Below are 14,025 nucleotides of genomic sequence, written 5' to 3'. Positions count from 1 at the left end.
ATAGAATCCATATATGTGAGTGTTTGTATGTGCATATACAACAAAGCACGTAGTTATCATGCTCACATTTCCTCCTTTATATTATTTTTGTCAAAGTGTTTAATTAACACTTCAATAAAAATTTCAATTAATAGTTTCCAACAGAAATGTAGACATACCCTTGATATGGTCAGGAATGTCGGTTATGGGTTGGTGTCTTTCTCAGTGTCATATCTATTGGTATCTTTCTGGGAATCCTCCTCCTTGATTCTGGACAGTTTGCCCCCAAGTATCAAGAATTCCCTTTACCTTTCTCCGGGGCTGAATCTTCCTTCATTAGTCTGTAATAGTTTCTTATTTCTGGTTTATTCCCTCATTTCTGTAAAGCAGAGTTTTCAGTAGCTTTCTAAAATTACATGAGAGGAAACACTGTTTTCAGGCTTTGTGTTTTTTAAAAGTAAATTTTTTCATTCTACTTTTATTTTTTTTAATTTTTATTTTTTGGTACTAGGGATCGAACTCAGGACCTTGAGCTTTCAAGGCAGGCGCCGGAACCACTGAGCCAAATCCTTGGCCCTCATTCTACTTTTATACTTGATTTCTAGTCTGGCTACATATATAATTCCATGCCAGAAATCATTGTGCCTCTGAATTATGAAGCTTTTGCTTCATCTTCCAGCCCTGTGTTGCCTTTGTAAAGTACGGTGAGGTCCTCATGTATTTCATTTTGCATCCTGAGCGTGTGTATTGGTTCTCATTGGAAATTCTTAGGACCCTCTGTTTGCTGCTAGTGTCCAAAAGTCACTGTGGTATGCATGATCAAGTCTATATATGTTCAGTGTGGTTATGTATATGGTACCCTACTTTTGTTTTCGGTATTCCATATCATATCTTCAATTCTCTTCACATTATCTCTATTCCTTCTTAGTTCCTTCTGCTGATTACTTTAGTCTTCCAGAGGTTTTCTTCATTTGTATGTTGTCCTTAGGGGTCTGTTCATTTTTAAGACAGATCCACTTAGAAAAGCTGATTGTGGCTGTCTGAGTGTGAGGTTGATGACAGTAGAGAGGGGCATCCCCTAAACTATTTTGTGCCCTTAGGATGATTGGACAATGATCCTGTCTTTTTAGTGGGAGCCCCTGTATCCTGCTGTCCACAGTAACTACAATTCACTCAAAACCTGACACTTCAAATAATAAGGGCTTATTATCTCATATCATTTCTCATTAAAGTTTGATAAATAAAAATGGGTTTATTGTCTCACACCATTTCTCAGTGTGGTGGAGGCAGATGCCATTTAACCTGGTCATTCTGGCTTAGGGTTTCCCAAGAGTCTTGAGTGCCACCATCTCCTACCTGGCCCAGTGGATTCACACCCTCTCTCTTACATGAGTGTCAGCATTCAGTTCCTCACCAGCGGGGTGCATTCACAATGTTGCTTAGAGCATAGCCACTGGGTTTTCCCAGAAGTGCCTCAGGAGAGAAACTGAGTGCTCTAGAAGCAGAGATGCAGTTATATAATCAAATCTCAGAAGTGACTACCAAGACTTTTTGATGCTATGTTTCATTCGCTTCACAGACTAGCCCTGGTCCTGTGGAAGAAAAGGACCTTGAGTGTGAGTCAGCGGTGCTTCCCACTTATCCTCTGCAGTCAATCACATTTCACTGACAGCCTCACTACTGTACCATCAGACGACAGACAGGCAGGCTCTGGGGCACACAGACGTGGAAGGAAATAGGGCAAAGTCCACCTGCACATTTTATGGTTTTCTATCCATCTCTTGCCCTCTACCCTATCCTGGGCCTCTATGTGACCAGTTACCCCAATGTTTGAGCCCTTCTGGTCTCTGCAGTTTCCATTGGCTGCCCTTTCTCTCTCTGCAAGGTGTTCAGCCTCTGCTTTCTCCCATGTGGTGAGATAATTACCCCTGATAACTCCAGCATTTTTCTAACATTGTTCCCCTCCCCTCATTTTCTCTTAGTTTATCTTTTTGGAGTTTTTATCTATTTTATTTTTCACTGTCTCTGTGGCAGGATTTTAGGATAGTTGAGTTTCTTTATTTATCCTATCACTAAGTATGTATTTTCATTTTTCTTCTATGCTTAAAATCTCAGTCTATATCACGATAAATAGTGTTTGCTCCAAAGTTTACTTTGAGAAGGAGAATTCAAAATGTTAACATACTAATCAGCTTATCCTGCTTGAAGCTTTTGAGATGAGAAAGCAATGGATTGTGCTTTCCATGACTCCTTTGATTTTTGGCTGCTTTCAAATGTAGATTTGTAAGAAAAAATGGAAATGGTCAGTGGTATAATGTCTATGGAATCAGCTTAGAATTCTGAGGATTTGGAATTTATCTTAGACTTTTCTTTAGTAGTCACAGCATGCATGTGAGCATTTCACACAAGCTGCTGCATTGAAGAAAATGCTTTAACTGTACGTATAATAGGTATATCTATACTTATGTTCAGTTTTCAGTGATTAAACTTGCCTGTTTCTTACCATGTTGGGATCATGGAAAGAAATCTAGAAACAAGTTGGAAATATTAACTGCAGTGCCTCAAGGGGAAAGCACTAATATCTGTCCATTAGTAATTTATAGTTCTGCCAGATCTCAGAACATGAGAAACTGTTCTGAACATCCAAGTGAAGATGCCTCCAAAATATAGCATTTCTAAAATTAGTCCCTTTTACTTATTTAGCATAAATAGAACAATAAGATATATTTAAAGTTTTAGCTATTTTGGTGATGGCGCTAAAATCTAGTTAGCTTTGACTATTAGTCATATACCATCTCTACCCAGATAGGGTAAGACCCCTCCTTTCCTCTCTTGCTTTCACCCTGAATTCACCACCAAATGCACTCTCGAACAAGTGGCTGCTTCTCAGTTGAAACTCTCCCATGCAGGCAAAAAGCCACTATCCCTGCATTGTTTGTATTTCCTGTAATTCAAATGCCCACTCCTATTTACTTATGGCCCTCTTTTGTTCATTTCTGTCTTTTTTCCAGAATCCATATTGATAACTATAGCTTAATTATTCAACATAGTTGTCTTTAGATGTTTAAAATTATTTTCCCCCTCAGACTGTCTTGTATACAAATGTCATTATGCCCAATGAGGTTGTTTAATTTTTAATTCAAGAGAAGGAATATGTTCTCTTCCTCTTGTATGTCCTGCAGTGTAATGCGTAGTTTCTTAACCCTAGCACTGTTCACATTTTGGGCTGGCCACTTCTCTGTTGTAGGGAGGCTGGCAGGTGCCTTGGATAGAGTATAGCAGTATTCTTGGCCTTTATCCAGTAGATATGAGTGACACCCCCACCACATCCCAACATTTGCAGCATCCAGAGCATCTTTGATTGTCACAGTCAATAGAGGAGGGCACAGGTGGGCTGCCCATCTCCTGCTGATATAGTGGAGCTCACCTTAGTGGAAGACCTGAGCTTAGTTGCCTGTCACTGATGGTGGGGGAAGAATAGGATAAGAAGTATCAGCAATCTAATCTTGCTACAAGAATCAGTAATATATAGGAACAGAAAGATAGAGAGAGAAAAATGTTTCCTACTGCTTCTTGAGAAGTGATTGACAGTGGTCTATATTAGCATCTACAGGTCTGTGGTCAGCATCAAAAGTTAAAAACCACTTTAAATGAGCAACTGCCAATGGACCACAGGGTCAGAGGGCAGAGTTCCTGTAGGGATGTGGGGAAATACGAGTCCTACATTGTCGCAGTTGCAGTCCTACAGTGGAGGAAAGTAAGTGTGGAACAATTTAGACAGTTTGAGAGCCGAATTATCACCCCACTGTGAAATGTGCAGACTGAGGAGCATCTCATCTGTCCTTTCATCTTTCCATCCTTGTCTGTGTGTCTCTGAATTCCCCTTGCCTACAGCTGTGCTGCAGTCTTAGCTATCTAAATTGTCCTGTGAAGCAGCGTCTCTCCTGGAGTTTGAGGAAGGCTCCAGGCAGACTTCACATGTTCATACTGGTGTGTTGAGACATTCTATTTAATGAAAATAAGAGTCAGGCTATACACTAAATAAAAATAAAAATAGCTTCATTTGCAAATTGTCAAAAATATCAACCCAACATCTTCCATCTTTTTCACATTAGCCTATGGAAGCCAGAAATTTCCTGACAGCTGGACTTTAACCACAGCTGCTTTAACCTCTCTGCAGGTGCAAGTAGATTTCTGTCATTCTGCATTTGTGATTCTGATGCCTGACTGTCACATGTATGGCTGTTGAAGTTCACGGAGTAGAACTTCCTTCTTATCTGTAGTTCTCAGGCACTGAGCATGAAGGGAGAGCTGCAAAGAAAGGAGTGATATCTAATTCACAACTACGATCCCCCATTTGGGAGCTGAGGATTCGGCACCTGACTAATGGAGTTCATTAGCATTTTCTTCTAGGATTTGGCAAATAACTTTTCGTGAAGGATATTTAACATGCTTTAGCCAAACGTGCCCACAATTAAAATTGTCTAATTTTTTTTCCTTAAATTATTTTATTGGTACATTTTAGGTAAACAATACATTTACATGTAACATTGGGTGCTTGTACCTCTACATGATGTATCTTGGTTCTTATTCTTTTCCCCATTACCTGTGTGCCCTTCACACCCTCCACCCTTCCCTATTTACATAGACTTTGTTTCCATTTATTTTTTTCTTTTCTCATAATTTTTCCTTTCCCTCCTTTCCTTTCCCCTTCCCCTCCTAGCACCCCTACCCCTTTGGACCTTTTCTTCCTATTTCAAATTATCACTTTTTTATTTTAATCATTTTAATTCTTATCTACACTTTCAGTTTCTCACACTAGAGAAACTATTCGGTATTTACACATGTGTGTCCTATTTCACTCATGGGTATGGCCTCAATATGCATCCATTTAGCTATAAATGTCTCTAGTTTCTCATTCTTTATGGCTGAGTAGTACTTCATTTTATTTAAAAAAAACACAACTTCTTTATCCAGTTTCCAGTTGATAGGCACTTGGGCTGTTTCCAAGCTTTAGCTATTACAAACGGTGCTGCTATAAACATGGGTGCACATATATCCCTGTGGTATGATTTTTTTAATTCTTTTGGGAAGATCCCCAGCAGGGGAATAGCTGGGTCAAATGGGACCTCTAGCCCTAGTTCTTTGAGGTATCTCCATACTGATTTCCACAGTGGTTGCACCAGTCTGCACTCCCACCAACAATGATAAGGGTTCCTTTCTCCCCACACCCCCACCAGCATTTGTTATTGGTTGATTTCTTGATAGTAGCCATTCTTCCTGGGGTTAGGTGGAATCTCAGCATTGTTTTCATCTGCATCTCTCGAATGACCAGTGATATTGAACATTTTTTCATATATTTATTTGCTGCTTTTACTTCTTTGTCTGAGAAATGTCTGTTCATTTCAAATGCCCATTTTTGAATTGGGTCTTTAAATTTGGGGGTCTGATTTTTTTCAGTTCTTTATATATTCTAGATAGTAGACCTTTGTCTAAGGTACAGCTGCTAAAATTTTTTCCCCACATTATAGGTTGTCTCTTAGCTCTGTTAGTGGTTTCTCTTGCAGTGCAGAAGCTTTTTAATAAGATGAGATCCCATTTGTTGATTCTTTGTGCTAGTTCCCGTGCTACTGAGGTTTTGTTCATAAAGTCTTTTCCCCTGCCAATGTCTTCAAGAGTTCTACCTAACTTATCTTCCAGCAAGTTTATTGTTTCTGTCTTAATATTTAGATCTTTAATCCACTTCGATCTTACTTTAGTGCATGATGATAGGTATGAGTCTAGTTTTAATCTTTGGCAAGTTGAAATCCAGTTTTTCCAACACCATTTATTAAATAGGCTATCTTTCCTCCAATGATGGTGGTTGGCTCCTTTGTCAAAGATGAGGTGGCTGAGTATGTCTGGAGTTGTTTCTGCATCTTCCAATCTATTTCACTGATCAAAAATATGGAATGCTTCATGAATTTGAATGTCATCCTTGTGCAGGGGCCATGCTAATCTTCTCTGTATCGTTCCAATTATAGTATATGTACTGCCAAAACAAGCACAAAATTATCTAATTTTTTTAAAGCACTTATTCAGCTAATACTCCTTGAGCATCTCTTCCGTACAAAGGACTATATCAAGCATAGAAAATGCAATGGGGTCAAGGAGGAGACATGAAGCTCTTGCTAACAGGAGACACAAGCTAGAGCACACATAACTGCAGACTCTTACAGAAACAAGATTAGCAGAAGTCAGTGTAATTGAGAGTCAGGAAGACCTCTGTAGAGTGAGATTTAAACTATCTTTTAGACAGAAGAAATAGCACTGACATAGAGCTTTTCTGTGTGCTGCAATGATCATCTCCTTTACAGGTCATAACATAGTTATGTGTGTTTTTTGTTATTTATTTGTTTGTTTGTGGCATTGAGGATTGAACCCAGGGCCTTCACACTGATATACATCCCCAGCCCTTTCTATATTTTTCTCATTATGTTGCTAAGTTGCCTGGGCTGGGCTTGAACCTGTGATCCTCAGCCTGTCAGTATGTGTGCATTTTTTAGCACCTCATATTGTATTATATTTAAATGGTTTTCTCTCTGGCAAGATACACACTGGGTTCATATAAGATATATATCTTCTTCATCATTGTATAAGCCAGTCTTGAGCTTCACAATATATAGATGTTGAATAATGCTTGAGGAAGTGAGTGACTGAAATGAATGAGCCAGTGAATAAATGAATTGAAGGTAGCTGTAAAACTTCTAAGTGTCTCCTCTGTTCTCAACAGCCTTACTTTTCCACCTCAGCTATGGGGAACCTCTTCCATCTGCTTATATTGTTCTTCAATAGTGCGGCTCCTTGCCTAGTCTTGAACAATGGGCCTGTTCAACTTCTTGTGTTAGCATCCAGCCCAGTGTCTGGCACATAGCTCTCAATCAGTGTGATGAGTGAATGAATGAAAGAAAGAATGGATTTCATCTCGGAATTGTGAGCCTTATTCTGCAAGCCACCTCCTGACCTCTCTGACCCTCTCACTTCCCTAGAACGTTTCTATGGTCTCTCCCCTTGAGTTCCCTACTGCCAACAACTGCACTTAAGTTAATTTGCTTGGAAATGAAAATGTAAAAGGATGGCATTATTGGTCTTAAAATGAACCTCAAAACTGTCTCTTTGCCTAGACCAAATCACCAATCTCTTACACTACTACAATAATTGCCTCTTTCATCTCTCTAAAGTCCTCTCCACAAAGCAGTCTAAATTATCTTTTAAAATATACAATGAAAAGGAAAAACATAAATGTAGAATTTAAAATATTCTCTAAGTCAGATCACTATAGCTACTGGCTGAGAACAGTAATGATATTCTCCAGTACATATAATGAAATTCAAAGCCTTCCCCAACTGCAAGGCCTATTTTTTTTGACACATGCACATTTCTGTTGACTCATCTGGTGTCCTTTCCTATCTTTCCTTTTTGTGCTCCAGCCATACTAGGAATCTGTTCATTTTTTTCTGTGTTTTCCATCTTATTGGCATGTAGGTTTTGATGGTCCTCTGGATTTCTGCTGGGTCTGTTGTAATTTTGTCCTTTTCATTGCTTGGATTTAGAGCTTTTCTTTCCTTTTTCTAATAAAGTTGACTAAGGGCTTGTCAGTTTTGTTTATTCTTTCAAAGAACCAACTCTTAGCTTCATTAATTTTTTGTATCATTCTCTTAGTCTCCATAGCATTGATTTCTGCTCTGATCTTTATAATTTCCTCCCTTGTATGAGCTTTGAGGTTGTCCTGCTCTTCTTTTTCTAGAAGCTTGAGGTTAGCATCAGGTTGTTCAATTGTGCTCACTCTGTTTTCCTAATATGAGTATTCACTGCTATGAATTTCCCTCAGAAGACTGCTTTCATTGTGTCCCATAGGTTCTGATATGTCATTGTCATTTAATTGTAGGAACTGTCTGATTTCTTCTTTAATTTCCTCTGTGACCCATTGGTTATTCAGCAGTGTGTTGTTCAGTTTCCATGTGTTTATGAAATTCTTGCGGTTTCTTTTGCTGTTGTTCTCCAATTTCATCACACTGTGGTCTGATAACATATAGGGGATAACTTCATTTCACTTGCGCTTAAACATGCTCTGTGAGTGAGTATGTGGTCTATTTTGGAGAATGACCTGTGTGCAGCTGAAAAGAATGTGTATTCTGATTTTGTGGGGTGGAACACTCTGTAAGCATCTGTTAAGTTCATTTGTTCAAGAGTTTGATTGAGTCCTAGTATTTCGTTGCTCATTTTTTGTCTAGTTGATCTATTTGTGACAATGGGGTATTGAGGACCCCCACTACTATTGTATTAGTGCTTATTTGAATTTTCATGTCCGTTAGTATTTGTTTTATATAGTTGGGTGCACTAGTGTTTGGTGCATATATGTTTGTGATTGTCATCTCTTCCTCGTGGATTGTTCCCTTTACAAGGATGTAGTGACCTTCTTTGTTTCTCTTAATCAATGTTGGTTTGAAAACCACTTGTTCTGTAAAGAGAATAGCTATTCCTGCTTTTTGGGGGGTTCTTGTCCATGGAGTATTGTTTTCCTCCCTTTAACTTTCATTCTGTAAGTTCCATTTTGAATTAAATGTGTTTCTTGTATGCAGCATATTGTTGGATCTTCCTTCTTGACCCATTCTGCCAGTCTATTTCTTTTGATTGGTGAATTGAGACCATTAACATTGATGGTTATAACTGATACGTATTGACTTATCATTGTCATGACTTTTTCTTTTTGTTGGATTCTCCCCCTTTGTGTTTAATTTCTTGTTGTGCCCAGTGGATTCATTCTGCTGTGCTTCCTGCAGTTGTGATCCTCATTGTCATTTCCTAGGATATTGTCTAAAAATTTTTGGAGTGCTGGTTTGGTATTCATGAAGTTCCTGAGGTGCTCTTTGTCATGAAAGTGTCTTATTTCTCCATCAATTTTAAAGGATAGTTTTACAGGGTACATCAATCTGGGTTGGAGGCTGTCTTCCTTTAGGGCTTGAAATATGTCACTCCAAGCTCTTCTTACCTTGAAGGTTTGTGTTGAGAAGTCTGCTGTGATTCTGGTGGGCTTTCCTTTGTATGAGATACGTTTCTTTTCTCTAACTGCTTATAGAATTTTTTTCATCTGTTGGGTTTCTGGAATCTAACAATTATATGCCTATGTGTAGACTTTTTTTGATCAAGGCTAGTTGGAGTCCTATATGCCTCACTTATTTGTATGCCAAGTTCTTTTCCCCTGCTTGGGAAGTTTTCTGCCATCACTTTTGTTAACAGTTTTTTTTATGTCATCTGTTTTCTCTCGTGTTTCTTCATTGACTCTCATCATTCTGATATTATTCTTCTTTGCATTGTCTAGCAGCTGCTGGATTGATTTCTCGTGGTCCCTTACTATTTTTAAAGAAGTTTTTCTTTGCCTGGTCAATATTTCCAATCTTATCTTCTATATCTGAAATTCTGTCCTCACATTGGCTCATTCTGCTGCATAAAGTTGCAATGGAAGGGCCGGGAATTTAGCTCAGTGGTTCTGCCGCCTGCCTTGCAAGCACAAGGTCCCAAGTTTGATCCCTAGTACCAAAAAATAAAAAAGAACTTTCAGTGGAGTTTTTAATCTCCTGGAAATCTGGTTGCATCTGTTTTATGGATTCTATTTGTTTCTTATGTTGGGATTCCATCATGTTCCTTAGCTCCTCTATTTTTTTTATCTCTGTCCACTTAGATATATTAATCATGTCTTGCCCTATGAGCACAATCTCTGCTGTTATTTGAGAAATTATTTCTGATTTCATTTTTTCCAAATCCTCTTTTGTTGCCAGTTCAGAGAGTCCAGGTGGTTGAGTAGATTGTTCTATCTGTTTCCTTTTGCGGTTGCTTTAGGTGATCTGGAAGTGTGGTTTTGAGACTTGTTTATGTGTCTTCTCATTTCAAGAGTGGGGTGTGTGTGTGCTGCTTGTGCCTGTGCAGCTCACCTCCTTGGTGCTTGGGGGGGAGGCTCTACTCCTTAGTGCTGGGGGACTTCTGCTTCTTGGCATGGAAGTGGGCAATGGTATGGTGGCCCCAAAGGCTCCTCCTCAGTGCTGCAGATGGCCCTGAGTATATAAACTTTTTTTTTTTTTTGGTACCAGGGATCGAACTCAGGACCTTCTGCTTGCAAGACAGGTGGTGGAACTGCTGATCTAAATTCCCGGCCCATGTGAAAATTCTTTGATCAGTATGATGGTCTAAATCAATGGGTCTCTCTGCTTTTAGCAACCACACATACAATTTTATTAATTTTCCCAAAGGTGAACAGGCCCCAAGGCCAAAAACTCTTGAGCAACAGATTGTGAACTTTATGGCAATTTAATGCTCTGCTGTAGGGGAAATGTGAGTCTGGAACTGGGCTTGTAACCTCCTCAGGGATATCTACTGAGGAGCCCAGATCATAGGGTACAAGGTTATTGCTTTCAGTGAAAATTAGATAAAAAGAATTGATTATTCATAAGGGATATTTTCATTAAGCTTGGGCAGCCTGATAAATTACCCTCTCCACTAAAGGGTTTTTCTACCTAAATATCCATGATTAGATGTTTAGTAGAGCATCTTTCTCTGTTCAGAATTGTGCAAATACTCTGTGAATCCCTCCTTGCCAATGACTGCCATCCCTCGAGCACCACTTCAGAGAGAAGCTGTGTCTGAAAGCTGCCACAATGTGGAGGAGGGGACACAGGCTTTGAAGTTAAACTGAGTTGTATGCACTCTAGCTCTGCCATATGTGGCTTAGGAATCCTGGCCGAATTGTGTGTCTTTCCTGGGTCTCAGGTTCCTCCTCTTTCATGTTTGTAGAGTTCTGAGAAAGTTTGAGCCCAGCCCGTGCTCCTGGAGCAAAATCCTGTCTCCATAATGCAAACACACACACACACACACACACACACACACACACACACACACACAGGGCTGTGAATTCAATCCCCGGTATTGAAGGAGGGAGGGATACTAGAGAATACAAAGGTTATAAAGGAGCAGTTCATCCACAGGTAAACATTTTCAGGTTACAGATACCCAGGGGAGCTACACCCATTCCATAGCACAGACAGGATGTTACTTCTAACTGATGCACATTCTAGTTATTATTGCCGTAAATGTTATGTCCTGCAAGGAAAAATGCATAATTGAATGAAGTAAAATGGTCTTTTAAAAAAATTAGTCTAACTCCAGTTCTTTCCTATGAAGAGCCACCAAGATTATTTTGAATGGCCTTGGTTTCTCCCTAGTTGTTTTTATGGTCAACAACATTTTGACAGATATCTAAACTTTTATTATGAATTGTTATTTTCTTGCTTATGGACTAAGCACTCTGGTCTGAAATTTGGGGGTCATTTTATCATACCCTCATATACACTCATTATTTCCACCTTCTGTAGACATCATCCCCACCTGGATTGTTCCTTTTGAATGTCGTCCCAGCACTTTTTGTGGCCGTACTCACTGGTCACAGTACAGGCTCTCCAGCTTATTTGGTCTCTCCTTCCTATTGTCACCAATGTCAGTGACACACTCATCTCTCAATTTCTGCTTAATTTCCTGATAGCCTAAATGAAATGGCCCTAAACACACTGAGTGGTTCTTTATGGGCACTGTCCAAATCCTGGCCTTGTTACTGGATGACTAGCAAGAAGATAGAAGCATTTACATGAGGTCAAAGGGGGAACTGACAAGAGGGAACAGATAAGTGTAATTTACAGCACAGATAGAATAAGCAGAGGTGATATTTAGGTGGTTAGAGGTAAGCAACTAGAACTCTACTTGGAAATCTATGCTTTCTGGTAATGCTGGAAGATAAAATTTATTCTTCAAGTGTTCATACTTAAGTGTTTAGTGAGCCTACACTATTTTCAGGCACCATGCAAAGCACTGTGAGTAAAGATGGGAATGACTGGGATCTTTTAAGACATTCACTGTCAGGAGTAATGAACAGGTGTGGTGTATCTGTGTACACATATCTACTTATCTTCCCATAACATCATTGTTTCAAGTTCACGTCTAGAATGGGAAATATGATGATTAAATCTGGAAAGAAGGATAGAAGTTAAAAGACCAATATTCTGGTCCTTATTAGCTGTTTGAGTAATCTTTCAGATTTTCAGTTTTCTTATCAGTAAACAGAATATTGGACAAAATTAACTTAGTTGTATAACTGAAACATGTATATGATGACTAATAAAATGATACATTTTAAATTTTATTTATTGCTATTTCATGCAATATTTTGCTTGGCTAGTAAATTTTTCTGTTAAATAAATTTCTATCACCAGCCCTCACCTGCAGCACCTACTTTACCTCTGAGAAGCTAGAACTTTCATGACTCATATAATAAAAATGATTTTTCGCATGACATCATCAGGATGGGTTGTTCTTTTTTATTTAACAGCTTACTGAGATATGATCCATAACGTATATTTTACCCATTTAAACTGTACATCTCAGTGGTTAGTGGTATATTTACAGAATTGTGAAATGAACACTATGATGAAGTCCAGAGCATTTTAATCATACCAGAAAGAAATGCTGTAACTCTTAGCAGTGCTCCCCAATGTCCGTATTCCCTACCCCAACCTTAGGCAACTGTTCATCTACTTTCTGTTTCCATAGATTTGCCTGTTGTAGAGGTTTTATGTAGATGGAGTTGCATAATACATGATCCTTTGTGACTGGCTTCTTTAATACTTTCAGTGTTCATACATGCTATAACATTTCAATTTTTCATTTGTTTTTACTGCCAAATAGTAATCTATTTAATGGATATACCACATTTGATTTCTCCATATAAGAGTGGATAGACATTAGTATTATGCCTACTTTCTGGATATAATGAATAGCAATATTATGAAAATTTCTGTAAAAATTTTTATGTAGACATGTGTTTTCATTTCTTACGAGTTGGATAGTTGGACCATAAGTTAATTTTAGTGTTTGTCATTTTAGGAACTGTTATGTGGTTTACCCAAAGCTACAATACCACTTTACCTTTCCAGCAGCTGAGAATTCAGATTTCAGTCTCTTCACATCCTCACCAACACTTGTTATTATGTTTTTACTTTTTTTGCTTGTTTCTTTTTTATTACAGCTACCTTAGTGGGTATAAAGTGGTACCTTTTTCCCTGAAAGTAAAATGAATGGTACTTGGGGAAAAAGTGCCAAAGCAACCAAGACAGAGACTTAGAAAAAGTCACTGAAGAGAGAAAAGGATATCAGGTGGAAATGTAGAAGTCATATTTAGTTAGACAACTGGCTGAAAGAATAGGGTATGGTAGTCAGGAGAAATCTCCAGAGAGCCATTTTTCTGGATTATAGCTGTAATGCAAGCCTCTGTGGTAGTGAACTTGCAGTCCTCAATGGGTAGGTGTTTGTGTGTAGCTCATTCTTCCATACCCAGTGCCCAGAACAAAGCTGTCCTTTTAGGCTAATTAGAGTGGTTGGGGTATAGTCATGATTACTATCAACCCTCTTCCCAACCCTGCAAGCCATGATCCTTTTTTGGTAGCAGGGAACGAACTCAGGATCTTGAGCTTGTGAGGCAGGCACCGGAACCACTGAGCTAAATCCCCAACCCAAACCAACCATGATCGTTTCTTCCACTCTTGATTTTATAGTTTACTTCTTATGATTTCCTTTATTTTCTCAATCTAAACTCTAATTTCAAGGTTGGGTGTTGTCGGGTCTACATGTGTGGTGCCACCTCTGCCTAATGAAAACAATAGGTTTCTTTTTAGTCCTAGCATAACTCTTAGGAGGTTTGCATTACTCAGTTTGGAAACCAGTGCCAAATCTCTTTACATGTTTGCATTATTTTATGCATGCTTTCAAGTATTCCAGTTGTTCCTTGAGGTAAAAGAATGGGTATATACTACTTAATGTTTCCTATAAAACCAGAAACATAAGGGCCAGGGATATAGCTCAGTGGTTCCACCTCCTGCCTCACAAGCAAAAGGTCCCAAGTTCGATCCCCAGTACCAAAAAAAAAAAAAAAGAAAAAAAACAAACCTATAAACATAATAGGTACTA

The 14,025-nt window shown here is 38.8% G+C and overlaps 1 protein-coding gene and 1 non-coding gene across 25 annotated transcripts in view; one reads left to right on the top strand and one right to left on the bottom strand.

Moving 5' to 3' along the window:
* The window catches only part of Pard3b (par-3 family cell polarity regulator beta), a 1,069,040-nt gene that overhangs the window by 441,092 nt on the left and 613,923 nt on the right, over positions 1–14,025 (top strand). The gene's annotated exons all lie outside the window — the stretch shown is intronic.
* LOC147829383 (U6 spliceosomal RNA) lies at positions 5,920–6,026 on the bottom strand. The gene has a single exon (XR_015449250.1). It is a non-coding gene; the product is annotated as a U6 spliceosomal RNA (small nuclear RNA).

Source organism: Heterocephalus glaber, unplaced genomic scaffold (genome assembly GCF_053883595.1).
Source record: "Heterocephalus glaber isolate CG9 unplaced genomic scaffold, H.glaber_assembly_v1.0 deba00000621, whole genome shotgun sequence".
Lineage (NCBI taxonomy): Eukaryota > Metazoa > Chordata > Mammalia > Rodentia > Bathyergidae > Heterocephalus > Heterocephalus glaber.
This window is presented reverse-complemented; position numbering and strand designations above follow the sequence as displayed.